Source organism: Stenella coeruleoalba (genome assembly GCF_951394435.1).
Source record: "Stenella coeruleoalba genome assembly, contig: scaffold_240, whole genome shotgun sequence".
Lineage (NCBI taxonomy): Eukaryota > Metazoa > Chordata > Mammalia > Artiodactyla > Delphinidae > Stenella > Stenella coeruleoalba.
The window spans coordinates 149,553-177,412 of record NW_027646263.1 but is presented as its reverse complement, the minus strand read 5'-3'; the positions used below and the strand labels follow the sequence as shown (position 1 = coordinate 177,412).

General features: G+C 44.2%; 1 long non-coding RNA gene across 1 annotated transcript in view; it reads left to right on the top strand.

Moving 5' to 3' along the window:
* The window catches only part of LOC307181233, a 180,699-nt gene that overhangs the window by 125,093 nt on the left and 27,746 nt on the right, over window positions 1-27,860 (top strand). The gene's annotated exons all lie outside the window — the stretch shown is intronic.

The window sequence follows — 27,860 nt, the reverse complement described above, 5'->3', positions numbered from 1 at the left end:
CCCGCCCATCAGCATAACAAGGCTCCCAGTTCTCCATGGCCTGTCCTGCCTTTCTGGATTTTACACTTTTTTCAGATGGCCCTTTTGACCGGGGGGAAGTGAGACTTCATTGTAGTGCAGATTTCCTTTGCAAGCTTGCCTGGTTGGCCAAAAAGGGCGTATGCGTTTTTTCCTGAATATATTCAGGAAAAAACGCATACGCCCTTTTTGGCCAAGTGCATCATTGTGGACGTTCTGCCTCTTTTCCTATGCTTTCAATGCAATTCCAGTCTACTTCCTGAAATCGGTTTCCTGCAATTCTGCCCCGCTTTCAAGTCCTCTTGGCAGCCTTACTTCAATCTATTTTTGGACGATAGCTGTCATTTATAACTCTGCAGGTTTGTGAATTACAGTGCCCCTGAGCTCCTTTCCTCAGCTCGCTTTCATTTGAGCTGGCCACAACACCACAGGGTGGCTTCAGGCCCTAATCTGGTTCTGGCACGGCACGCAGAGCCTTTGGTTAATTCCTCTTCCTGGTGGGAAATGAGAGTTAAATTTGCCCGTCCAGACACCTCCAGCTAGCCTCTCATTGGTTCTCGCTATTCCTGTTCATTTTCCGCAGAAATTGCAAACTGGGCCAATCAGAAGGTTAAAGGGACTGACTCTCCAAGTCGGGAGAGTGTTAGTAAAGCGTCTGGAATGTTGCACCCGATTACCAGGGTACAAAAACTGAGACATATTTGAACACGCCTCCCGATCGCATGGTTGATCATACTCTAGGTTCCACATGCATGTTTTAGCTGAAGGAAGAATACCTAAAACCTGGGTAGTTGAAACCCGTGGAATGGGTACCATGCAATATGACTTCAAAGGGTCTTCATTTGCTCACCGAACCTCTCCAATCCTATCACTGCTGCGTTTATGCCCCTGTTCACATGCTTGATTCTCTTTCGGAGACATAGCAATCCATAGGTTTTAAGATACTTACTAGTCAGGTACATTCTTAGGCGTTTAATATGCGGTGTTGAGTCCATTTCGTTGAGCAAGGAGTAGCTCTTGTCTATTCCATATTTGGCTTAAGGAACTTTATCTGTGCTCATTTCGATCTCTGCTTATGCAGCACCCCAATTCACCTTTATCCTTAAGCAAGCATAAGTTGGTTTTCTAAATTTGAGACCCTGTTCTGTTCTGTAATTCAGTTCCTGTGTAGCCAAGTTTACATTCCGTGTATTACTGATATCTTATGATGTTTCTTTTTCTGTGTGACTTATTTCAGTTAGAATCATCATACCTGAATCCACTCATTGTGCTGCTAAGGGCCTGATGACATAGATTTCATTGCTGAGTGATATTGCTTTGTAAGTAAATACCACAACTTCTTTATCCATTTTTCACTTTCTGCAATGTTGAACTTGTACTGTAAACGAGGTTCTTGTAAACAGAGCCGTTCCAAACTTTGGGGTGGCTGTGTCTATTTTATTTTAATTTTCCTAAGCTATAGGACCATAAGTGGAAGTGCCCTAGGCTCTGTTGATTTGTTTTTTAGATGTTTCAGGAGACACCATACACTTCTCCCGAGTGTGTGTTGGCAATTTACATCCCGCCCATCAGCATAACAAGGCTCCCAGTTCTCCATGGCCTGTCCTGCCTTTCTGGATTTTACACTTTTTTCAGATGGCCCTTTTGACCGGGGGGAAGTGAGACTTCATTGTAGTGCAGATTTCCTTTGCAAGTTTGCTTGGTTGGCCAAAAAGGGCGTATGCGTTGTTTCCTGAATATATTCAGGAAAAAACGCATACGCCCTTTTTGGCCAAGTGCATCATTGTGGACGTTCTGCCTCTTTTCCTATGCTTTCAATGCAATTCCAGTCTACCTCCTGAAATCGGTTTCCTGCAATTCTGCCCCGCTTTCAAGTCCTCTTGGCAGCCTTACTTCAGTCTATTTTTGGACGATAGCTGTCATTTATAACTCTGCAGGTTTGTGAATTACAGTGCCCCTGAGCTCTTTCTTCAACTCGCTTTCTTGTGAGCTGGCCGCAACACCGCAGGATGGCTTCAGGCCCTAATCTGGTTCCGGCACGGCACGCTGAGCCTTTGGTTATTTCCTCTTCCTATTGGGAAATGAGAGTTAAATTTGCCCGTCCAGACACCTCCAGCTAGTCTCTCATTGGTTCTCGCTATTCCTGTTCATCTTCCGCAGAAATTGCAAACTGGGCCAAACAGGAGGTTAAAGACGCTGACTCTCCAAGTCGGGAGAGTGTTAGTAAAGCGTCTGGAATGTTGCATCTGAGTACCACGGGAGGAAAACTGAGACATATTTGAACACGTCTCCCGTTCACACGGATGATCATACTCTGGGTTCCACATGCATGTTTTAGCTGAAGGAAGAATACCTTAAACCTGGGTAGTTGAAACCCGTGGAATGGGTACCATGCAATATGACTTCAAAGGGTCTTCATTTGCTCACCGAACCTCTCCAATCCTATCACTGCTGCGTTTATGCCCCTGTACACATGCTTGATTCTCTTTCGGAGACATAGCAATCCATAGGTTTTAAGATACTTACTAGTCAGGTACATTCTTAGGCGTTTAATATGCGGTGTTGAGTCCATTTCGTTGAGCAAGGAGTAGCTCGTCTATTCCATATTTGGCTTAAGGAACTTTATCTGTGCTCATTTCAATCTCTGGTTTTATGCAGCACCCCAACTCACCTTTACCCTTAAGCAAGCATAAGTTGGTTTTCTAAATTTGAGACCCTGTTCTGTTCTGTAATTCAGTTCCTGTGTAGCCAAGTTTCCATTCCGTGTATTAGTGATATCTTATGATGTTTCTTTTTCTGTGTGACTTATTTCAGTTAGAATCATCATACCTGAATCCACTCATTGTGCTGCTAAGGGCCTGATGACATAGATTTCATTGCTGAGTGATATTGCTTTGTAAGTAAATACCACAGCTTCTTTATCCATTTTTCATTTTCTGCGATGTTGAATTTGTACTGTAAACGAGGTTCTTGTAAACAGAGGCGTCCCAAACTTTGGGGTGGCTGTGTCTTTTTGATTTTAATTTCCCTAAGCTATAGGACCATAAGTGGAAGTGCCCTAGGCTCTGTTGCTTTGTTTTTTAGATGTTTCAGGAAACACCATACACTTCTCCCAAGTGTCTGTTGGCAATTTACATCCCGCCCATCAGCATAACAAGGCTCCCAGTTCTCCATGGCCTGTCCTGCCTTTCTGGATTTTACACTTTTTTCAGATGGCCCTTTTGACCGGGGAGAAGTGAGACTTCATTGTAGTGCAGATTTCCTTTGCAAGTTTGCTTGGTTGGCCAAAAAGTGCGTATGCATTTTATTCCTGAATATATTCAGGAAAAAACGCATACGCCCTTTTTGGCCAAGTGCATCATTGTGGACGTTCTGCCTCTTTTCCTATGCTTTCAATGCAATTCCAGTCTACCTCCTGAAATCGGTTTCCTGCAATTCTGCCCCGCTTTCAAGTCCTCTTGGCAGCCTTACTTCAGTCTATTTTTGGACGATAGCTGTCATTTATAACTCTGCAGGTTTGTGAATTACAGTGCCCCTGAGCTCTTTCTTCAACTCGCTTTCTTGTGACCTGGCCGCAACACCGCAGGATGGCTTCAGGCCCTAATCTGGTTCCGGCACGGCACGCTGAGCCTTTGGTTATTTCCTCTTCCTATTGGGAAATGAGAGTTAAATTTGCCCGTCCAGACACCTCCAGCTAGTCTCTCATTGGTTCTCGCTATTCCTGTTCATCTACCGCAGAAATTGCAAACTGGGCCAAACAGGAGGTTAAAGACGCTGACTCTCCAAGTCGGGAGAGTGTTAGTAAAGCGTCTGGAATGTTGCATCTGAGTACCACGGGAGGAAAACTGAGACATATTTGAACACGTCTCCCGTTCACACGGATGATCATACTCTGGGTACCACATGCATGTTTTAGCTGAAGGAAGAATACCTTAAACCTGGGTAGTTGAAACCCGTGGAATGGGTACCATGCAATATGACTTCAAAGGGTCTTCATTTGCTCGCCGAACCTCTCCAATCCTATCACTGCTGCGTTTATGCCCCTGTACACATGCTTGATTCTCTTTCGGAGACATAGCAATCCATAGGTTTTAAGATACTTACTAGTCAGGTACATTCTTAGGCGTTTAATATGCGGTGTTGAGTCCATTTCGTTGAGCAAGGAGTAGCTCGTCTATTCCATATTTGGCTTAAGGAACTTTATCCGTGCTCATTTCAATCTCTGGTTTTATGCAGCACCCCAACTCACCTTTGCCCTTAAGCAAGCATAAGTTGGTTTTCTAAATTTGAGACCCTGTTCTGTTCTGTAATTCAGTTCCTGTGTAGCCAAGTTTCCATTCCGTGTATTAGTGATATCTTATGATGTTTCTTTTTCTGTGTGACTTATTTCAGTTAGAATCATCATACCTGAATCCACTCATTGTGCTGCTAAGGGCCTGATGACATAGATTTCATTGCTGAGTGATATTGCTTTGTAAGTAAATACCACAGCTTCTTTATCCATTTTTCATTTTCTGCGATGTTGAATTTGTACTGTAAATGAGGTTCTTGTAAACAGAGGCGTCCCAAACTTTGGGGTGGCTGTGTCTTTTTGATTTTAATTTCCCTAAGCTATAGGACCATAAGTGGAAGTGCCCTAGGCTCTGTTGCTTTGTTTTTTAGATGTTTCAGGAAACACCATACACTTCTCCCAAGTGTCTGTTGGCAATTTACATCCCGCCCATCAGCATAACAAGGCTCCCAGTTCTCCATGGCCTGTCCTGCCTTTCTGGATTTTACACTTTTTTCAGATGGCCCTTTTGACCGGGGAGAAGTGAGACTTCATTGTAGTGCAGATTTCCTTTGCAAGTTTGCTTGGTTGGCCAAAAAGTGCGTATGCGTTTTATTCCTGAATATATTCAGGAAAAAACGCATACGCCCTTTTTGGCCAAGTGCATCATTGTGGACGTTCTGCCTCTTTTCCTATGCTTTCAATGCAATTCCAGTCTACCTCCTGAAATCGGTTTCCTGCAATTCTGCCCCGCTTTCAAGTCCTCTTGGCAGCCTTACTTCAGTATATTTTTGGACGATAGCTGTCATTTATAACTCTGCAGGTTTGTGAATTACAGTGCCCCTGAGCTCTTTCTTCAACTCGCTTTCTTGTGACCTGGCCGCAACACCGCATGATGGCTTCAGGCCCTAATCTGGTTCCGGCACGGCACGCTGAGCCTTTGGTTATTTCCTCTTCCTATTGGGAAATGAGAGTTAAATTTGCCCGTCCAGACACCTCCAGCTAGTCTCTCATTGGTTCTCGCTATTCCTGTTCATCTTCCGCAGAAATTGCAAACTGGGCCAAACATGAGGTTAAAGACGCTGACTCTCCAAGTCGGGAGAGTGTTAGTAAAGCGTCTGGAATGTTGCATCTGAGTACCACGGGAGGAAAACTGAGACATATTTGAACACGTCTCCCGTTCACACGGATGATCATACTCTGGGTTCCACATGCATGTTTTAGCTGAAGGAAGAATACCTTAAACCTGGGTAGTTGAAACCCGTGGAATGGGTACCATGCAATATGACTTCAAAGGGTCTTCATTTGCTCACCGAACCTCTCCAATCCTATCACTGCTGCATTTATGCCCCTGTACACATGCTTGATTCTCTTTCGGAGACATAGCAATCCATAGGTTTTAAGATACTTACTAGTCAGGTACATTCTTAGGCGTTTAATATGCGGTGTTGAGTCCATTTCGTTGAGCAAGGAGTAGCTCGTCTATTCCATATTTGGCTTAAGGAACTTTATCTGTGCTCATTTCAATCTCTGGTTTTATGCAGCACCCCAACTCACCTTTACCCTTAAGCAAGCATAAGTTGGTTTTCTAAATTTGAGACCCTGTTCTGTTCTGTAATTCAGTTCCTGTGTAGCCAAGTTTCCATTCCGTGTATTAGTGATATCTTATGATGTTTCTTTTTCTGTGTGACTTATTTCAGTTAGAATCATCATACCTGAATCCACTCATTGTGCTGCTAAGGGCCTGATGACATAGATTTCATTGCTGAGTGATATTGCTTTGTACGTAAATACCACAGCTTCTTTATCCATTTTTCATTTTCTGCAATGTTGAATTTGTACTGTAAACGAGGTTCTTGTAAACAGAGGCGTCCCAAACTTTGGGGTGGCTGTGTCTTTTTGATTTTAATTTCCCTAAGCTATAGGACCATAAGTGGAAGTGCCCTAGGCTCTGTTGCTTTGTTTTTTCGATGTTTCAGGAAACACCATACACTTCTCCCAAGTGTCTGTTGGCAATTTACATCCCGCCCATCAGCATAACAAGGCTCCCAGTTCTCCATGGCCTGTCCTGCCTTTCTGGATTTTACACTTTTTTCAGATGGCCCTTTTGACCGGGGAGAAGTGAGACTTCATTGTAGTGCAGATTTCCTTTGCAAGTTTGCTTGGTTGGCCAAAAAGTGCGTATGCGTTTTATTCCTGAATATATTCAGGAAAAAACGCATACGCCCTTTTTGGCCAAGTGCATCATTGTGGACGTTCTGCCTCTTTTCCTATGCTTTCAATGCAATTCCAGTCTACCTCCTGAAATCGGTTTCCTGCAATTCTGCCCCGCTTTCAAGTCCTCTTGGCAGCCTTACTTCAGTATATTTTTGGACGATAGCTGTCATTTATAACTCTGCAGGTTTGTGAATTACAGTGCCCCTGAGCTCTTTCTTCAACTCGCTTTCTTGTGACCTGGCCGCAACACCGCAGGATGGCTTCAGGCCCTAATCTGGTTCCGGCACGGCACGCTGAGCCTTTGGTTATTTCCTCTTCCTATTGGGAAATGAGAGTTAAATTTGCCCGTCCAGACACCTCCAGCTAGTCTCTCATTGGTTCTCGCTATTCCTGTTCATCTTCCGCAGAAATTGCAAACTGGGCCAAACATGAGGTTAAAGACGCTGACTCTCCAAGTCGGGAGAGTGTTAGTAAAGCGTCTGGAATGTTGCATCTGAGTACCACGGGAGGAAAACTGAGACATATTTGAACACGTCTCCCGTTCACACGGATGATCATACTCTGGGTTCCACATGCATGTTTTAGCTGAAGGAAGAATACCTTAAACCTGGGTAGTTGAAACCCGTGGAATGGGTACCATGCAATATGACTTCAAAGGGTCTTCATTTGCTCACCGAACCTCTCCAATCCTATCACTGCTGCATTTATGCCCCTGTACACATGCTTGATTCTCTTTCGGAGACATAGCAATCCATAGGTTTTAAGATACTTACTAGTCAGGTACATTCTTAGGCGTTTAATATGCGGTGTTGAGTCCATTTCGTTGAGCAAGGAGTAGCTCGTCTATTCCATATTTGGCTTAAGGAACTTTATCTGTGCTCATTTCAATCTCTGGTTTTATGCAGCACCCCAACTCACCTTTACCCTTAAGCAAGCATAAGTTGGTTTTCTAAATTTGAGACCCTGTTCTGTTCTGTAATTCAGTTCCTGTGTAGCCAAGTTTCCATTCCGTGTATTAGTGATATCTTATGATGTTTCTTTTTCTGTGTGACTTATTTCAGTTAGAATCATCATACCTGAATCCACTCATTGTGCTGCTAAGGGCCTGATGACATAGATTTCATTGCTGAGTGATATTGCTTTGTACGTAAATACCACAGCTTCTTTATCCATTTTTCATTTTCTGCAATGTTGAATTTGTACTGTAAACGAGGTTCTTGTAAACAGAGGCGTCCCAAACTTTGGGGTGGCTGTGTCTTTTTGATTTTAATTTCCCTAAGCTATAGGACCATAAGTGGAAGTGCCCTAGGCTCTGTTGCTTTGTTTTTTCGATGTTTCAGGAAACACCATACATTTCTCCCGAGTGTCTGTTGGCAATTTACATCCCGCCCATCAGCATAACAAGGCTCCCAGTTCTCCATGGCCTGTCCTGCCTTTCTGGATTTTACACTTTTTTCAGATGGCCCTTTTGACCGGGGGGAAGTGAGACTTCATTGTAGTGCAGATTTCCTTTGCAAGCTTGCTTGGTTGGCCAAAAAGGGCGTATGCGTTTTTTCCTGAATATATTCAGGAAAAAACGCATACGCCCTTTTTGGGCAAGTGCATCATTGTGGACGTTCTGCCTCTTTTCCTATGCTTTCAATGCAATTCCAGTCTACCTCCTGAAATCGGTTTCCTGCAATTCTGCCCCGCTTTCAAGTCCTCTTGGCAGCCTTACTTCAGTCTATTTTTGGACGATAGCTGTCATTTATAACTCTGCAGGTTTGTGAATTACAGTGCCCCTGAGCTCCTTTCTTCAACTCGTTTTCTTGTGAGCTGGCCGCAAAACCGCTGGATGGCTTCAGGCCCTAATCTGGTTCCGGCACGGCATGCTGAGCCTTTGGTTATTTCCTCTTTCTGGTGGGAAATGAGAGTTAAATTTGCCCGTCCAGACACCTCCAGCTAGTCTCTCATTGGTTCTCCCTATTCCTGTTCATCTTCCGCAGAAATTGCAAACGGGGCCAAACAGGAGGTTAAAGGTGCTGACTCTCCAAGTGGGGAGAGTGTTAGTAAAGCGTCTGGAATGTTGCACCCGAGTACCAGGGGAGGAAAACTGAGACATATTTGAACACGTCTCCCGTTCACACGGTTGATCATACTCTGGGTTCCACATGCATGTTTTAGCTGAAGGAAGAATACCTTAAACCTGGAGAGTTGAGACCCGTGTAATGGGTACCATGCAATATGACTTCAAAGGGTCTTCATTTGCTCACCGAACCTCTCCAATCCTATCACTGCTGCGTTTATGCCCCTGTACACACGCTTGATTCTCTTTTGGAGACATAGCAATCCATAGGTTTTAAGATACTTACTAGTCAGGTATATTCTTAGGCGTTTAATATGGGGTGTTGAGTCCATTTCGTTGAGCAAGGAGTAGCTCTTGTCTATTCCATATTTGGCTTAAGGAACTTTATCTGTGCTCATTTCAATCTCTGGTTTTATGCAGCACCCCAACTCACCTTCCCCCTTAAGCAAGCATAAGTTGGTTTTCTAAACATGAGACACTGTTCTGTTTTGTAATTCAGTTCATGTGTAGCCAAGTCGACATTCTGTGTATTAATGATACCTTATGATGTTTCTTTTCTGTGTGACTTATTTCAGTTCGAATCATCATACCTGAATGCACTCATTATGCTGCTTCGGGCCTGATTACATAGATTTCATTGCTGAGTGATATTGCATTGTACGTAAGTACCACAAGTTCTTTATCCATTTTTCACTTTCTGCGATATTGAACTTGTACCGTAAACGAGGTTCTTGTAAACAGAGCCGTCCCAAACTTTGGGGTGGCTGTGTCTTTTTGATTTTAATTTCCCTAAGCTATAGGACCATAAGTGGAAGTGCCCTAGGCTCTGTTGCTTTGTTTTTTTGATGTTTCAGGAAACACCATACACTTCTCCAGAGTGGCTGTTGGCAATTTACATCCCACCCATCAGCATAACAAGGCTCCCAGTTCTCCATGGCCTGTCGTGCCTTTATGGATTTTACACTTTTTTCAGATGGCCCTTCTGACCAGGTGGAAGTGAGACTTCATTGTAGTGCAGATTTCCTTTGCAAGCTTGCTTGGTTGGCCAAAAAGGGCGTATGCGTTTTTTCCTGAATATATTCAGGAAAAAACGCATACGCCCTTTTTGGCCAAGTGCATCATTGTCGAGTTTCTGACTCTCTTCATATGCTTTCAATGCAATTCCAGTCTACCTCCTGAAATCGGTTTCCTGCAATTCTGCCTTGCTTTCAATGCCTCTTCATAGCCTTACCTCAATATATTTTTTAAAAATAGTTGGCCTTTATAACTCTGCAGGTTTTTGAATTGCAGTGGCCCTTAGCTCCATTTTTTAGCTCTTATTTTTGTGGTCTTGCCCCGTAACCACAGGATTCCTTGAAGCCCTATTTTTCTTCTAGGGCACCTTGCTGTGCCTTTGGTTAATTCTTCTTACTGATGTGATATTAGAGTGACATGTGCCCATTGAAACCGCTACAGCTAGTTTCTCACTGGTTCCCCCTATTCCCATTCATCCTCTGCACTAACTGCAGACTGTGCGATACCAGAACTTAAAGGCATTGACTCCATGTGGGGATGTTGTTAGTAAAGCGGCTGGAATGTCGATCCGGAGCCCCAGGAGAGGAAAAATGAGGTGCGTTTTAGAAACCTTTCCCGATCATATGGTATACCAGTCGCTGGGTTTCCCAAGCATGGTTTAGCTGTAGGAAGATTCCCTTCAACCTGGAGTGTTGGGACCCTTGGAATGAGTAGCATGAAGTATTGCATTAAACTTTCGGCAGTTGCTCACCAAAGCTCACCAATCCTGTCAGCCCCAAGTGTCCAGCCTTATGTCTTATCCAGCTGTGGGTTTATATGTGGTCAATCCAGGTTGCATCACAGCCCCTGAGCGAATTTTGTAAGAATTTTTCTCTCTTTCATTGTTTCAGCGTTTTGTTTTTAAAATTTATTTCTATAATGGGGTTTAGCTCCTTTTCACTGCTGTGTTTGTGCCGCTCTGCACACACTTGATTCCCTTATGGAGATATATCAATACATGGGTTTTAAGATTCTTATTCCTCAGATATATTTCTCTGCGGTGTATAGGGTGTGTTGAGGCCAGTTCATTGAGCAAGGTGTAGATCTTGTCTAATACCTATTTGGTTTATTGAACGGTATCAGTGCTAATTTCAAACTCTGGTTTTATGCATCACCCCACCTCTCCTTTCCCCTTAAGCTGACATAAGTGTGTTTTCTAAATGTGAGACACTGTTCTGTTCTGTAATTCATTTCTTGTGCAGCCATATTTACCCTCCCTCTATAAGTGATATCTTATGATATGTTTCTTTTTCTGTTTGACTTATTTCAAGTAGTATTATCGGACCTAAATCCACTCTTTATCCTTCTACTAGCCTTATTACATTGATTTCATGGTGAAGAGATATTCCATTGTACGTAAGTACCACATCTTCTTTATCCATTGTTCTCTTTCCTGGGATATTTAAGGTGTACTGAAGTTGAGGTTCTTGTAAACAGAGTAGCCCTAAACTGTGGTGTGCTTGTGTCTTGTTGATTTTTAGACTTCCCTAGATATACTCCCATGATTGGAAGTGTCCTATGCTCTGTAGCTCTGTTTTTTAGATGATTTAGGAACCACCATACACTTCTCCAGAGTGGCTCTCGGCAGTTCACACACTGCCCATCAGCGTATAAAGGCTCCCTGTTCTCCATGGCCTGTCCTGCATTTCTGGTTTTTACAATTTTTTAGGATGGCCCTTTTGACCGGTGGGAAGTGAGACTTCTTTGTTGTGCACATTTGCATTGCTTGCTTGCTTCGTTGCCCATAAAGTGCGTATGCGTTTTTTCCTGGATATAATCAGGAAAAAACGCATACGCCCTTTTGGGCCAACTGCATCATTGTCGAAATTCTGCCGCTTTTCATGTGCGTTAAAGACGAGTCCAATCTATCTCTTGAAATCTGTTTCTTGCAATTCTGTCTTGCATTCAGATCCTCTTCTTTGCCTTACCTCAACATATTTTTGGACGTTAGTTTTCATTTATAACTCTGCAGGTTTGTGAATTGCAGTGACCCTGAGCTCCATTTTTTAAGTTGCTCTTTTGTGAGCTGGCCTCAAACCCACAGGATTGCTTCAGGCCCTATTTTGGCTCCGGCGAGGCAGGCTGAGCCTTTCTTTAATTCTTATTCTTAATGGGAAATTAGAGTGATATGTGCCCGTCCAAACCCCTACAACTCTTCTCTCATTGGTTCCCCCTCTTCCCGTTCATCCTCCTCACAATTTGCAAAATGTGTGAAACAGAAGTTTAAATGTGCTGATTCTCCAAGTGGGGAGATTCTAAGTAGCGTGGCTGGAATGGTGAACAGGAGCACCAGGAGAGGATAAATGAGGTGCATTTTAGACACATCTCCCGATCACATGGTGTACAGTCCTCTGGGTTTTCCATGCATGTTTTAGCTGTAGGAAGATCCCTTGAACCTGCAGATTTGGGACCCATTGAATGGGTACCAGGTAGTATTACTTTAAAGGGTGTGCATTTCCTCACCCAACCTCACATTTCTCTTAGTGCAAACAGTTTCCAGCCTTATGTCTCATCCTGCTGTGGGTCTAGATGTGTTCAATCCATGTTGCATCACCGTCCCTGAGGAAAAGTTGTAAGAGGTTTTCTCTGTCTCTCTGTCGTTTATTTTTTTCAATTTATTACTATATTGGTTACAGCTGATTTTCAAAGCTCTGTTTCTTGCTGCTGTACATCCACTTGATTCACGTACAGAGAGACATCAATAAATTCTTTTTCAGATTCTTACCAGTCGTATATATTCTTTTCCGGTGACTTGAGTGTGCTGAGTGCAGTTCTTTTAGCTACCGTGTAGGCCTTGTTGATTATCAGTTTGGTATTTGGAATGGTATCTTTGCTAATTTCAACCTCCTGGATGATGCCTCACCCCTCCCCACCTTTCCCGTTTAGCAGCCTTATGCGTGTTTTCTACATATTTGACTATGTTTTTGTTTTGTAATTTATTTCATGTGTAGCCATTTTGGATTCCACCTTTAAGTGATATCTTATGATATGTGTCTTTTTCTTTTTGAATTCTGTCACTTAGAATGATCATACGTAACTCCTCCGGAGTTGTTACAACTGGCCATATTTCATTGATTTCCAGGCTGAATAATATTCCACTCTACCTAAGTACCACATCTCTATCCATTTTTTCCCTCCAGAGACATTTAAGTTATATCCTAGTCGAGGATCTTTTAAACAGAGAGGGGGTAAACATTGGGGTGCCTGTGTCCTCTCGATTTTTGTTTTTCCCAAGATATACGCCCATGAGTGCAAGTGCCCTATGCTCTGTAGCTCATTTTTTAGATGCTTTAGTAAACACAATACACTTCTCCAGAATGGCCGTTGGCAATATACATTTCCACTATAAGTCTCACAGGGCTCCCTCTTCTCGTTGCCCTGTCCTGCATTTCTGTTGTTTACGCTTTATGAGGATGGCTCTTCTGACTGATGCGAAGTGATATCTTTTGTAGTATTGACTTCCAGTGCCCACCTGTTTGGTTGGCTAAAAAAGTGTATGCCCTTTTCTTGAATATATACAGAAAAGAACGCATACACCCTTTTTGGACAACTGCAATGTTGGCAATGTTGGCAATGTTCAGCTCCTTTTCTTGTGCTTAATGGCGAGTCCTTTCTACCTCCTCAAATCCCTTTCCTGCCATTCTCCCTTGCTTACAAGTCCTTTTCTCTGACTTTCCTCAAGACATTTTTCAGTGATGGATATTTTCAACTCTGCAGTTTTGTGAATTTTACTGCCCCTGAGTTCCATTGTTCAACTTGTGTTTATGGGAACTGGCCACAAAGCAGCGGGATTTCCTCAAGCCCTATACTGTTTCCATGGGCAACCCTAGCCTTTGGTCAATTCGTCTTCCTGATTGGAAATTAGAGTGACATGTGCCTGTCTGAACACCTAGGACTTGTCTCTCATTGTTCCTCATCCTTCCGCTTCATCCTCTGGACAAATTCCAAACTGTACGCAACAGGATGTTGACAGTGCTGACATCTCCAAGTGGGGAGACTGTTAGTAAAGACGCTGGAGGGGTGAACCCGAGCACCAGGAGATGAGGAGATGAGATGCCTTTTCCAAACTCTTCCCGATCAGACGGTATACCATCCTCTGGGTGTGACAGACATGTTTTAGCAGTAGGAAGAGTCCCATTCATGTAAGGAGAACACCAGGGCTTTTTCAAAATCAGTGTCTCCCCGAAACCCAAACTGGGGAATTTTTTAAGCTACAGCTACACATATGTTCATTAAGGGCCTTGGGAAGTAGGCAGAGTCCAAACTTTAGATGATTGAAGTCTTCAGGGTCAGAAGCACTCACCACCAGCTTCCCTTAGGCTACACTTTAACTGTCATTGATAGATGATGTCAATAAAAATATCTATTCTTTTTCAGATTATTTCCCCTTATAGGTTATTGCAAAATGTTGAGTGTAGTTCCCTGTGCTATACAGTAGTTCCTTGTTGATGATCTATTTTATACATAGCAGTGTGTATGTGTTCATTCCAAACTGTTAATTTATCCCTCCTCCCACCTTTCCCCTTTGGTAATAATAAATTATAAGATTTTATACTTCTCAGAAATGGGGGAGCTGAAAGAGAGGTATCATTTTCAATGGAAAAGCATTTAAAACAAGATTGAAGGTTTAACCAAGATTATTAGCTGTACATCCTTGGAAAGAAATCACTTCGTTTCTCTAATATTGACCTGACAAATAAGACAAACCTTTTCACTGAACTTGCTTATAAAAAGTGATGGAAATATCAAATGGAAGTGTTAAAAACATCTTATTTTACCCGAGCCTTATACACTGTTCTATGTTAACTACAGTTTGGCTCACACATCTGTTCATTGAGGTTACAATAGTCTCAATTTCTGTTACTGATCCTCCAGAGTGGACCCCAACAAGTGTCCCCCTGCCCAGTGTCATTGGGGCCAACAGATCGAGACTGAGTTTTGTTCACAAGCAAAGGAAACTTTATATTTTGATCAGAGAATGGAGAGGTGAGAGCATGCACTACCCCGTGGGCTGTGGGCTGGGCTGCTGTGTAGAGATCCTGTCAGAGTCAGTGGGAGGGAGGGAGGCGGCGGAGCTCTCGAGGGCCGGGTTGGCTGTAGCTCAGGCTCTATATCGTGGAGTCTGCACTGGGCCCCAGGAGCTGAGGTGTCGACCCAGCCATTCTGCACTAGGAAATCTGGTCTGAAGTGCCGGGTGTGGAACCTCTGCATGCGGGACCCTAGGAGCACGTGAAATTAGACAAAGCACAAAGGATAAAAAAGGTTAGACTTGACTTTATTGCCCAGATTCTATTTTTATCTCCCAGGGATTTTTAATGGGCTTTGCTGGGGACAAACCCCTCCTCTGCCTTTTGTCCCGTTCCTCATTCTTGGAGTGCTGAGGGTGCAGACCCTTCTTCTGTAACTGCTGAGTGCTGAGTTGGGAGCCCTCATACCCTGGGGCGAGGGTCAGAGCTTCTCCCCAGCAGCCTCCCGGTGACGTTGATTGTCCCCAGGACACCTGCCTCCCTGCTCGTCCACCTGAGCACCAGTATTGGAAGTGTTATAGATTCTAATGACCTTTAAGGGTCCAGGAAAGAGATGTGCAGAGACGCTGTGGGGGCCGGTTTCACCCCGCCCCACATTTGTTCGGCCACCTTAGGCTGACCGTCTCTGCCAGCCTAGATGCTCTGACCAGTAGTCTGCGCTTTCTTCAATTAGGCCCCTGAATTAACGTACAAACAGCACCAGGTGTCAGAGCCCTGCCCGCTCAACTCCCAGACAGTCCAGGGTCAGTGGTGATCAAGGACCATGATGGCTACTGAGTCAACAGCCTTTTGAAGTAAACAGGAGTCCAGCCGGTCTTATTGGCCACCATCATCACGGTGTCTGTAGGCTTTTCTATGGTGACAGTGTGGTATACTGTTCCCCCGCCAAGATTATTAGCTCCCCTCTGGGTGCAGTAAGTCCTGCAAGCAGTAGTCTACTCTTTTGGGACACACTCTTGTTGTTTTATGAGAGAAACTCCAGGTCAAGTGATGTTCACACGAGTCGTCATGGTGCCCTGTTGCCCCCGGTTATCTCTCTGGATGTTGGAGTTGGAGGGCCTCCTCACTCGAGGTCGGTGTGCCCACGGAGCGAACCCTGCAACTTCAGGGCATGGTTGGTGGTTAGGATCACCACGTGGGGTCCTTTTCCCTTAGGAGGGAGGTGGCCTTTTGGGCTGCTGATTTCCAGGTTTTTAGATACCGCCAGTATCTTGGCCAGATGTGGCAGTGGGCCAAGCCCCTTAGTGACCGTAGTTTATCCTACCTGGATGGCATTCTTGCATTGTTCCATTTCAAGTGGTCCCAGTTTTTGCACTAATTCTCCAATGGCGATTCACCTTTCACCGGGAATGTAAAGGTCAAAGAGTTTAGCTAAATTAGGGAGTTCCAGGGCAAGGGTCTGAATTGACTGCTCTTTCCATTCTTGAAAGGCCACTTCTGGATTCTATTCAAAAGGATCATCATCTTTTCCTTTCAGTGTTTCATATAGAGGCCCAGCTAGTAGACTGTAGTTAGGGATCCAGAAGCAGCAAACCCTGGCCTCCCCAGGAACCCCTAAGCTGTCTTCTAGTTTTAGAAAGGGGTAAGGCTGAAAATGGTTTCTTCCCTTTCCTGGGATGGGCTTCTCTGACCTTCTGTGAGAATGAAGCCCAGGCAGGTCACCGCAGTCTGTGATATTTGAGCTTTTTCTTGGACAACTTCTATCCTTTATTGGCTTGGTAGTTCAGAGGCCTCCTTAGTAGGGCTGGTGATCAGAATGTCGTCTGCATATTGAAGGAGGGTTTCCTTTTCCAGAGGTAGAACTTTTAGGTCTTTAGCTAAGCTTTCCCCAAAGATGGTGTGGGAATTTTTGCACCCTTGGGGCCAGACGGCCCGGAAGTATTGTTTTAGTTGTATGTGGAGTCCTGCCACTCACAAGCCAAAATTTCTTGTGACTCTGGGACTAATGGAATACAAAAGAAGGCATCATTGAAGACTAATACAGAATACCATGTCCTGGTGGTTGGTAGAATGACCAGCAGGGTGTAGGAATTAGGAGCAACTGGAGGTATATCCTCGGTGGCTTCACTGACTGTCCTGACATCCTTTACCAGGTCCCCAGCAGCCCATGGGGCTCTCGTGGTCAGACCAATCCCAGAATATGGAGCTCACCTGGGCAGGTACCCCACCCCCACCCCAGCCCACGGGGCTCTCGTGGTCAGGCCCCTCCCAGGATACAGAGCTACCCTTGCAGGTACCGTGGCAGGGCTGGGCACACAGGAACCGTGCACATAGCCCTCATTGCAGAGCACCCCCAGCTCACCTGTCGCTCAGAGCTGACACAGAGCACCTCAGAGCAGGACTTGAACTAACAAACAGCAGCTGCTACAGGTCTGTGACCCTGGGCATCACTCCGTGAGGCCTCCCTCCACCTGGTCTTCCAGAGACTTCCACTGCACCCGGGGCACCAGGCCTCTGTCTCCAACCACCACCCACCCCTCCTCTCCCTGACTCCTGGGTTCCTCTCATTAGGAGAGGGTTTTCTTGAAGTTGTCTCCCACTCATGGGCCAGATAAAATGATTAGAAAACAAGCCAAAGCTGCAGCCCCTTGTCTATCCTGACTCTCAGGAGCCCACACCTGTTCCTTGGACCTGGCCGGTTCAGCAAGTTCCATTTTCTGCAACTGTGAGCCCCTGAGGGGTGATGATTGGCTGAGCTGGGCAGCCTTACCGTGCCGGCCAGCCCTCCCCAGGTGTGCCTGGGTTGAGATCAATATAAATACCACTCCAGGCAGCAAGAGCCCCTGCAGCCGTGCCTGACGCCATTTTCTCTGCCCTGTCAGCAGTCTCGGGGCTGGGCTGGTAGGAGGGAGTGAGAGGCCACGGCTTTGTGGGTGGCCCAGTGTGAGTGGGGCTCTGCTGGACTTTCTGCAGCAGTTGCCAGGCTGCCACCTGCTAAAGAAGAGGATGTGTCACCCATACCTGCTGCTGGAATTTCTCCCTGGGCAGAGGTGAGGAAGGAAAAAAGCAGTGGGGGCAGGGACAGGACGGGTATCTCAGGCAGGGAAATGGAAATCTTCCAGAAGAGCACCCAGGGCCAGGACCATCCTGGCTGGCCTGCAGGCACCAAGTCGGCCGGCATGCTGTCACTCGTGTGGCTCTATGGCCCTTCCTCTAGGCTTTCAAGTCCTTGTATATATTCAGGTGTTTTACCTGGGACGGGTGGGAATAGTTCAGCAGCAACTGGCCTGGGGCTCAGCTCACGTTTACTCACAGATGCCTCGGCACGGTGCCCCAGCTTTGCAATGAGGACGCTTGTTGCGTGGGGGCTGCTGGCTGAATGGGAGACGATTCCCCACCACTGACCAACTTCAGAATTGTTTACAACTGGAGCAAGTGCCCTGATACGGTTTTCCTCTGTGGAACTAGTGGGTTCTGTGTTTTTTTTCTCTTTTTCGTTTTTGGTTCAAGGTAGATTTTATTCCTCTTTTTTGTATTTACAGATATAAGCATGGAAATAATTTATTCATATAAATACATGTATGTGCAGGGAATAATTGTTTTTTCTGTTTTATTTTTTAAATTTTATTTCTTTTTAATTTTGAATTTTATTTTATATTTTTATACAGCAGGTTCTTATTGGTTATCTATTTTATACATATAAATGTATACATGCCAATCCCAGTCTCTCAACTCCTCCCACCACCACCCCCCCAACAGCTTTCCCCCCTTGTTGTCCATACGTTTGTTGTCTACATCTGTTGCTCTATTTATGCCTTGCAAAATGGTTAATCTGTACAGTTTTTCTAGGTTCCACATATATGCATGAATATACAAGATTTGTTTTTCTCTTTCTGACTTACTTCACTCTGTATGACAGTCTCTAGATCCATCGACGTCTCTACAAATGACCCAATTTCATTCCTTTTCATGGCTGAGTAATATTCCATTTTATATATGTACCACAGCTTTATGCATTCGTCTGTCTGTGGGCATTTAGGTTGCTTCCATTACCTCGATATTGTAAATAGTGATGCATTGAACATTGCGGTGAATGACTCTTTTTGATTTATGGTTTTGTCTGGGTATATGTCCAGTACTGGGATTGCTGTATCATATGGTAATTCTATTGTTAGTTTCTTAAGAAATTCCATATTGTTCTCCATAATGACTGTATCAATTTATATTCCCAACAATAGTGGAAGAGGGTTCCTTTTCTCCACACCCTTTCCAGCATTTTTGTTTGTAGATTTTCAATGATGCCTATTCTACCAGGTGTGAGGTGATACCTCATTGTTGAATCCATTTCGTTGAGCAAGGGGTAGCTCTTGTCTATTACATATTTGGCTTATGGAACGGTATCTGTGCTAATTTCAAACTCTGCTTTTATGCAGCACCCCAACTCACCTTCCCCCTTAAGCAAGCATAAGTTGGTTTTCTAAATTTGAGACCCTGTTCTGTTTTGTAATTCAGTTCCTCTGTAGCCAAGTTTAAATTCCATGTATTAGTGATATTTTTTGATGTTTCTTTTTCTGTGTGACTTATTTCAGTTAGAATCATCATACCTGAATCCACTCATTGTGCTGCTAAGGGCCTGATGACATAGATTTCATTGCTGAGTGATATTGCTTTGTAAGTGAATACCACAACTTCTTTATCCATTTTTCACTTTCTGCGATGTTGAACTTGTACTGTAAACGAGGTTCTTGTAAACAGAGCCGTTCCAAACTTTGGGGTGGCTGTGTCTTTTTGATTTTAATTTCCCTAAGCTATAGGTCCATAAGTGGAAGTGCCCTAGGCTCTGTTGCTTTGTTTTTTAGATGTTTCAGGAAACACCATACACTTCTCCCAAGTGTCTGTTGGCAATTTACATCCCGCCCATCAGCATAACAAGGCTCCCAGTTTTCAATGGCCTGTTGCCTTTCTGGATTTTACACTTTTTTCAGATGGCCCTTTTGACTGGGGGGAAGTGAGACTTCATTGTAGTGCAGATTTCCTTTGCAAGCTTGCTTGGTTGGCCAAAAAGGGCGTATGCGTTTTTTCCTGAATATATTCAGGAAAAAACGCATACGCCCTTTTTGGCCAAGTGCATCATTGTGGACGTTCTGCCTCTTTTCCTATGCTTTCAATGCAATTCCAGTCTACCTCCTGAAATTGGTTTCCTGCAATTCTGCCCCGCTTTCAAGTCCTCTTGGCAGCCTTACTTCAGTCTATTTTTGGACGATAGCTGTCATTTATAACTCTGCTGGTTTGTCAATTGCAGTGCCCCTGAGCTCCTTTCTTCAACTCGCTTTCTTGTGACCTGGCAGCAACACCGCAGGATGGCTTCAGGCCCTAATCTGGTTCCGGCACGGCATGCTGAACCTTTGGTTAATTCCTCTTCCTGGTGGGAAATGAGAGTTAAATTTGCCCGTCCAGACACCTCCAGCTAGCCTCTCATTGGTTCTCGCTATTCCTGTTCATCTTCCGCAGAAATTGCAAACTGGGCCAAACAGGAGGTTAAAGGCGCTGACTTTCCAAGTGGGCAGAGTGTTAGTAAAGCGTCTGGAATGTTGCACCCGAGTACCAGGGGAGGAAAACTGAGACATATTTGAACACGTCTCCCATTCACATGGTTGATCATACTTGGGTTCCACATGCATGTTTTAGCTGAAGGAAGAATACCTAAAACCTGGGTAGTTGAAACCCGTGGAATGGGTACCATGCAATATGACTTCAAAGGGTCTTCATTTGCTCACCGAACCTCTCCAATCCTATCACTGCTGCGTTTATGCCCCTGTACACATGCTTGATTCTCTTTCGGAGACATAGCCATCCATAGGTTTTAAGATACTTACTAGTCAGGTACATTCTTAGGCGTTTAATATGGGGTGTTGAGTCCATTTCGTTGAGCAAGGAGTAGCTCTTGTCTATTCCATATTTGGCTTAAGGAACTTTATCTGTGCTCATTTCAATCTCTAGTTTTATGCAGCACCCCAACTCACCTTTCCCCTTAAGCAAGCATAAGTTGGTTTTCTAAATTTGAGACCCTGTTCTGTTCTGTAATTCAGTTCCTGTGTAGCCAAGTTTACATTTCGTGTATTACTGATATCTTATGATGTTTCTTTTTCTGTGTGACTTATTTCAGTTAGAATCATCATACCTGAATCCACTCATTGTGCTGTTAAGGACCTGATGACACAGATTTCATTGCTGAGTGATATTGCTTTGTAAGTAAATACCACAACTTTTTTATCCATTTTTCACTTTCTGCGATGTTGAACTTGTACTGTAAACGAGGTTCTTGTAAACAGAGCCGTTCGAAACTTTGGGGTGGCTGTGTCTTTTTGATTTTAAATTCCCTAAGCTATAGGACCATAAGTGGAAGGACCATAAGTGGAAGTGCCCTAGGCTCTGTTGCTTTGTTTTTTAGATGTTTCAGGAAACACCATACACTTCTCCCGAGTGTTTGTTGGCAATTTACATCCCGCCCTTCAGCATAACAAGGCTCCCAGTTCTCCATGGCCTGTCCTGCCTTTCTGGATTTTACACTTTTTTCAGATGGCCCTTTTGACCGGGGGGAAGTGAGACTTCATTGTAGTGCAGATTTCCTTTGCAAGCTTGCTTGGATGGCCAAAAAGGGCGTATGCGTTTTTTCTTGAATATATTCAGGAAAAAACGCATACGCCCTTTTTGGCCAAGTGCATCATTGTGGACGTTCTGCCTCTTTTCCTATGCTTTCAATGCAATTCCAGTCTACCTCCTGAAATCGGTTTCCTGCAATTCTGCCCCGCTTTCAAGTCCTCTTGGCAGCCTTACTTCAGTCTATTTTTGGACGATAGCTGTCATTTATAACTCTGCAGGTTTGTGAATTACAGTGCCCCTGAGCTCCTTTCTTCAACTCGCTTTCTTGTGACCTGGCCGCAACACCGCAGGATGGCTTCAGGCCCTAATCTGGTTCCGGCACGGCATGCTGAGCCTTTGGTTATTTCCTCTTCCTGGTGGGAAATGAGAGTTAAATTTGCCCATCCAGACACCTCCAGCTAGTCTCTCATTGGTTCTCGCTATTCCTGTTCATCTTCCGCAGAAATTGCAAACTGGGCCAAACAGGAGGGTAAAGGCGCTGACTCTCCAAGTGGGGAGAGTGTTAGTAAAGCGTCTGGAATGTTGCACTCGAGTACCAGGGGAGGAAAACTGAGACATATTTGAACACGTCTCCCGTTCACATGGTTGATCATACTTGGGTTCCACATGCATCTTTTAGCTGAAGGAAGAATACCTTAAACCTGGGTATTTGAAACCCGTGGAATGGGTACCATGCAATATGACTTCAAAGGGTCTTCATTTGCTCACCGAACCTCTCCAATCCTATCACTGCTGCGTTTATGCCCCTGTACACATGCTCGATTCTCTTTCGGAGACATAGCAATCCATAGGTTTTAAGATACTTACTAGTCAGGTACATTCTTAGGCGTTTAATATGCGGTGTTGAGTCCATTTCGTTGAGCAAGGAGTAGCTCTTGTCTATTCCATATTTGGCTTAAGGAACTTTATCTGTGCTCATTTCAATCTCTGGTTTTATGCAGCACCCCAACTCACCTTTCCCCTTAAGCAAGCATAAGTTGGTTTTCTAAATTTGAGACCCTGTTCTGTTTTGGAATGCAGTTCCTGTGTAGCCAAGTTTACATTCCGTGTATTAGTGATATCTTATGATGTTTCTTTTTCTGTGTGACTTATTTCAGTTAGAATCATCATACCTGAATCCACTCATTGTGCTGCTAAGGGCCTGATGACACAGATTTCATTGCTGAGTGATATTGCTTTGTAAGTAAATACCACAACTTCTTTATCCATTTTTCACTTTCTGCGATGTTGAACTTGTACGGTAAACGAGGTTCTTCTAAACGGAGGCGTCCCAAACTTTGGGGTGGCTGTGTCTTTTTGATTTTAATTTCCCTAAGCTATAGGACCATAAGTGGAAGTGCCCTAGGCTCTGATGCTTTGTTTTTTAGATGTTTCAGGAAACACCATACACTTCTCCTGAGTGTCTGTTGGCAATTTACATCCCGCCCATCAGCATAACAAGGCTCCCAGTTCTCCATGGCCTGTCCTGCCTTTCTGGAGTTTACACTTTTTTCAGATGGCCCTTTTGACCGGGGAGAAGTGAGACTTCATTGTAGTGCAGATTTCCTTTGCAAGTTTGCTTGGTTGGCCAAAAAGGGCGTATGCGTTTTTTCCTGAATATATTCAGGAAAAAACGCATACGCCCTTTTTGGCCAAGTGCATCATTTTGGACGTTCTGCCTCTTTTCCTATGCTTTCAATGCAATTCCAGTCTACCTCCTGAAATCGGTTTCCTGCAATTCTGCCCCACTTTCAAGTCCTCTTGGCAGCCTTACTTCAGTCTATTTTTGGACGATAGCTGTCATTTATAACTCTGCAGGTTTGTGAATTACAGTGCCCCTGAGCTCCTTTCTTCAACTCGCTTTCTTGTGACCTGGCTGCAACACCGCAGGATGTCTTCAGGCCCTAATCTGGTTCCGGCACGGCACGCTGAGCCTTTGGTTAATTCCTCTTCCTGGTGGGAAATGAGAGTTAAATTTGCCCGTCCAGACACCTCCAGCTAGTCTCTCATTGGTTCTCGCTATTCCTGTTCATCTTCCACAGAAATTGCAAACTGGGCCAAACAGGAGGTTAAAGGGACTGACTCTCCAAGTGGGGAGGGTGTTAGTAAAGCGTCTGGAATGTTGCACCCGAGTACCAGGGTACGAAAACTGAGACATATTTGAACACGTCTCCCGATCACATGGTTGATCATACTCTAGGTTCCACATGCATGTTTTAGCTGAAGGAAGAATACCTTACACCTGGGTAGTTGAAACCCGTGGAATGGGTACCATGCAATATGACTTCAAAGGGTCTTCATTTGCTCACGAACCCCTCCAATCCTATCACTGCTGCATTTATGCCCCTGTACACATGCTTGATTCTCTTTCGGAGACATAGCAATCCATAGGTTTTAAGATACTTACTATTCAGGTACATTCTTAGGCGTTTAATATGCGGTGTTGAGTCCATTTCGTTGAGCAAGGAGTAGCTCTTGTCTATTCCATATTTGGCTTAAGGAACTTTATCTGTGCTCATTTCAATCTCTGGTTTTATGCAGCACCCCAACTCACCTTTCCCCTTAAGCAAGCATAAGTTGGTTTTCTAAATTTGAGACCCTGTTCTGTTCTGTAATTCAGTTCCTGTGTAGCCAAGTTTACATTCCGTGTATTAGTGATATCTTATGATGTTTCTTTTTCTGTGTGACTTATTTCAGTTAGAATCATCATACCTGAATCCACTCATTGTGCTGCTAAGGGCCTGATGACATAGATTTCATTGCTGAGTGATACTGCATTGTACGTAAGTACCACAACTTCTTTATCCATTTTTCACTTTCTGCGATGTTGAACTTGTACTGTAAACGAGGTTCTTGTAAACAGAGCCGTTCCAAACTTTGGGGTGGCTGTGTCTTTTTGATTTTAATTTCCCTAAGCTATAGGACCATAAGTGGAAGTGCCCTAGGCTCTGATGCTTTGTTTTTTAGATGTTTCAGGAAACACCATACACTTCTCCCAAGTGTCTGTTGGCAATTTACATCCCGCCCATCAGCATAACAAGGCTCCCAGTTCTCCATGGCCTGTCCTGCCTTTCTGGATTTTACACTTTTTTCAGATGGCCCTTTTGACCGGGGGGAAGTGAGACTTCATTGTAGTGCAGATTTCCTTTGCAAGCTTGCTTGGTTGGCCAAAAAGGGCGTATGCGTTTTTTCCTGAATATATTCAGGAAAAAACGCATACGCCCTTTTTGGCCAAGTGCATCATTGTGGACGTTCTGCCTCTTTTCCTATGCTTTCAATACAATTCCAGTCTACCTCCTGAAATCGGTTTCCTGCAATTCTGCCCCGCTTTCAAGTCCTCTTGGCAGCCTTACTTCAGTCTATTTTTGGACGATAGCTGTCATTTATAACGCTGCAGGTTTGTGAATTACAGTGCCCCTGAGCTCCTTTCTTCAACTCGCTTTCTTGTGACCTGGCCGCAACACCGCAGGATGTCTTCAGGCCCTAATATGGTTCTGGCACGGCACGCTGAGCCTTTGGTTAATTCCTCTTCCTGGTGGGAAATGAGAGTTATATTTGCCCATCCAGACACCTCCAGCTAGTCTTTCATTGGTTCTCGCTATTCCTGTTCATCTTCCACATAAATTGCAAACTGGGCCAAACAGGAAGTTAAAGGGACTGACTCTCCAAGTGGGGAGAGTGTTAGTAAAGCATCTGGAATGTTGCACCCGAGTACCAGGGTACGAAAACTGAGACATATTTGAACACGTCTCCCGATCACATGGTTGATCATACTCTAGGTTCCACATGCATATTTTAGATGAAGGAAGAATACCTTAAACCTGGGTAGTTGAAACCCGTGGAATGGGTACCATGCAATATGACTTCAAAGGTTCTTCATTTGCTCACCGAACCTCTCCAATCCTATCACTGCTGCGTATATGCCCCTGTACACACGCTTGATTCTCTTTTGGAGACATAGCAATCCATAGGTTTTAAGATACTTACTAGTCAGGTACATTCTTAGGCGTTTAATATGGGGTTTTGAGTCCATTTCGTTGAGCAAGGAGTAGCTCTTGTCTATTCCATATTTGGCTTAAGGAACTTTATCTGTGCTCATTTCAATCTCTGGTTTTATGCAGCACCCCAACTCACCTTTCCCCTTAAGCAAGCATAAGTTGGTTTTCTAAATTTGAGACCCTGTTCTGTTTTGGAAGGCAGTTCTTGTGTAGCCAAGTTTACATTCCGTGTATTAGTGATATCTTATGATGTTTCTTTTTCTGTGTGACTTATTTCAGTTAGAATTATCGTACCTTAATCCACTCATTATGCTGCTACGGGCCTGATGACATAGATTTCATTGCTGAGTGATACTGCATTGTACGTAAGTACCACAAGTTCTTTATCCATTTTTCACTTTCTGCGATGTTGAACTTGTACTGTAAACGAGGTTCTTGTAAACAGAGCCGTTCCAAACTTTGGGGTGGCTGTGTCTTTTTGATTTTAATTTCCCTAAGCTATAGGACCATAAGTGGAAGTGCCCTAGGTTCTGTTGCTTTGTTTTTTAGATGTTTCAGGAAACACCATACACTTCTCCCGAGTGGTTGTTGGCAATTTACATCCCGCCCATCAGCATAACAAGGCTCCCAGTTCTCCATGGCCTGTCCTGCCTTTCTGGATTTTACACTTTTTTCAGATGGCCCTTTTGACCGGGGGGAAGTGAGACTTCATTGTAGTGCAGATTTCCTTTGCAAGCTTGCTTGGTTGGCCGAAAAGGGCGTATGCGTTTTTTCCTGAATATATTCAGGAAAAAACGCATACGCCCTTTTTGGCCAAGTGCATCATTGTGGACGTTCTGCCTCTTTTCCTATGCTTTCAATGCAATTCCAGTCTACCTCCTGAAATCGGTTTCCTGCAATTCTGCCCCGCTTTCAAGTCCTCTTGGCAGCCTTACTTCAGTCTATTTTTGGACGATAGCTGTCATTTATAACTCTGCAGGTTTGTGAATTACAGTGCCCCTGAGCTCCTTTCTTCAACTCGCTTTCTTGTGAGCTGGCCGCAACACCGCAGGATGGCTTCAGGCCCTAATCTGGTTCTGGCACGGCACGCTGAGCCTTTGGTTAATTCCTCTTCCTGGTGGGAAATGAGAGTTATATTTGCCCATCCAGACACCTCCAGCTAGTCTTTCATTGGTTCTCGCTATTCCTGTTCATCTTCCACATAAATTGCAAACTGGGCCAAACAGGAAGTTAAAGGGACTGACTCTCCAAGTGGGGAGAGTGTTAGTAAAGCGTCTGGAATGTTGCACCCGAGTACCAGGGTACGAAAACTGAGACATATTTGAACACGTCTCCCGATCACATGGTTGATCATACTCTAGGTTCCACATGCATGTTTTAGATGAAGGAAGAATACCTTAAACCTGGGTAGTTGAAACCCGTGGAATTGGTACCATGCAATATGACTTCAAAGGGTCTTCATTTGCTCACGAACCTCTCCAATCCTATCACTGCTGCGTTTATGCCCCTGTACACATGCTTGATTCTCTTTCGGAGACATAGCAATCCATAGGTTTTAAGATACTTACTAGTCAGGTGCATTCTTAGGCGTTTAATATGGGGTTTTGTGTCCATTTCGTTGAGCAAGGAGTAGCTCTTGTCTATTCCATATTTGGGTTAAGGAACTTTATCTGTGCTCATTTCAATCTCTGGTTTTATGCAGCACCCCAACTCACCTTTCACCTTAAGCAAGCATAAGTTGGTTTTCTAAATTTGAGACCCTGTTCTGTTTTGGAATGCAGTTCTTGTGTAGCCAAGTTTACATTCCGTGTATTAGTGATATCTTATGATGTTTCTTTTTCTGTGTGACTTATTTCAGTTAGAATCATCATACCTTAATCCACTCATTATGCTGCTACGGGCCTGATGACATAGATTTCATTGCTGAGTGATACTGCATTGTACGTAAGTACCACAAGTTCTTTATCCATTTTTCACTTTCTGCGATGTTGAACTTGTACTGTAAACGAGGTTCTTGTAAACAGAGCCGTTCCAAACTTTGGGGTGGCTGTGTCTTTTTCATTTTAATTTCCCTAAGCTATAGGACCATAAGTGGAAGTGCCCTAGGTTCTGTTGCTTTGTTTTTTAGATGTTTCAGGAAACACCATACACTTCTCCCGAGTGGTTGTTGGCAATTTACATCCCGCCCATCAGCATAACAAGGCTCCCAGTTCTCCATGGCCTGTCCTGCCTTTCTGGATTTTACACTTTTTTCAGATGGCCCTTTTGACCGGGGGGAAGTGAGACTTCATTTTAGTGCAGATTTCCTTTGCAAGCTTGCTTGGTTGGCCAAAAAGGGCATATGCGTTTTTTCCTGAATATATTCAGGAAAAAACGCATATGCCCTTTTTGGCCAAGTGCATCATTGTGGACGTTCTGCCTCTTTTCCTATGCTTTCAATGCAATTCCAGTCTACCTCCTGAAATCGGTTTCCTGCAATTCTGCCCCGCTTTCAAGTCCTCTTGGCAGCCTTACTTCAGTCTATTTTTGGACGATAGCTGTCATTTATAACTCTGCAGGTTTGTGAATTACAGTGCCCCTGAGCTCCTTTCTTCAACTCGCTTTCTTGTGAGCTGGCCGCAACACCGCAG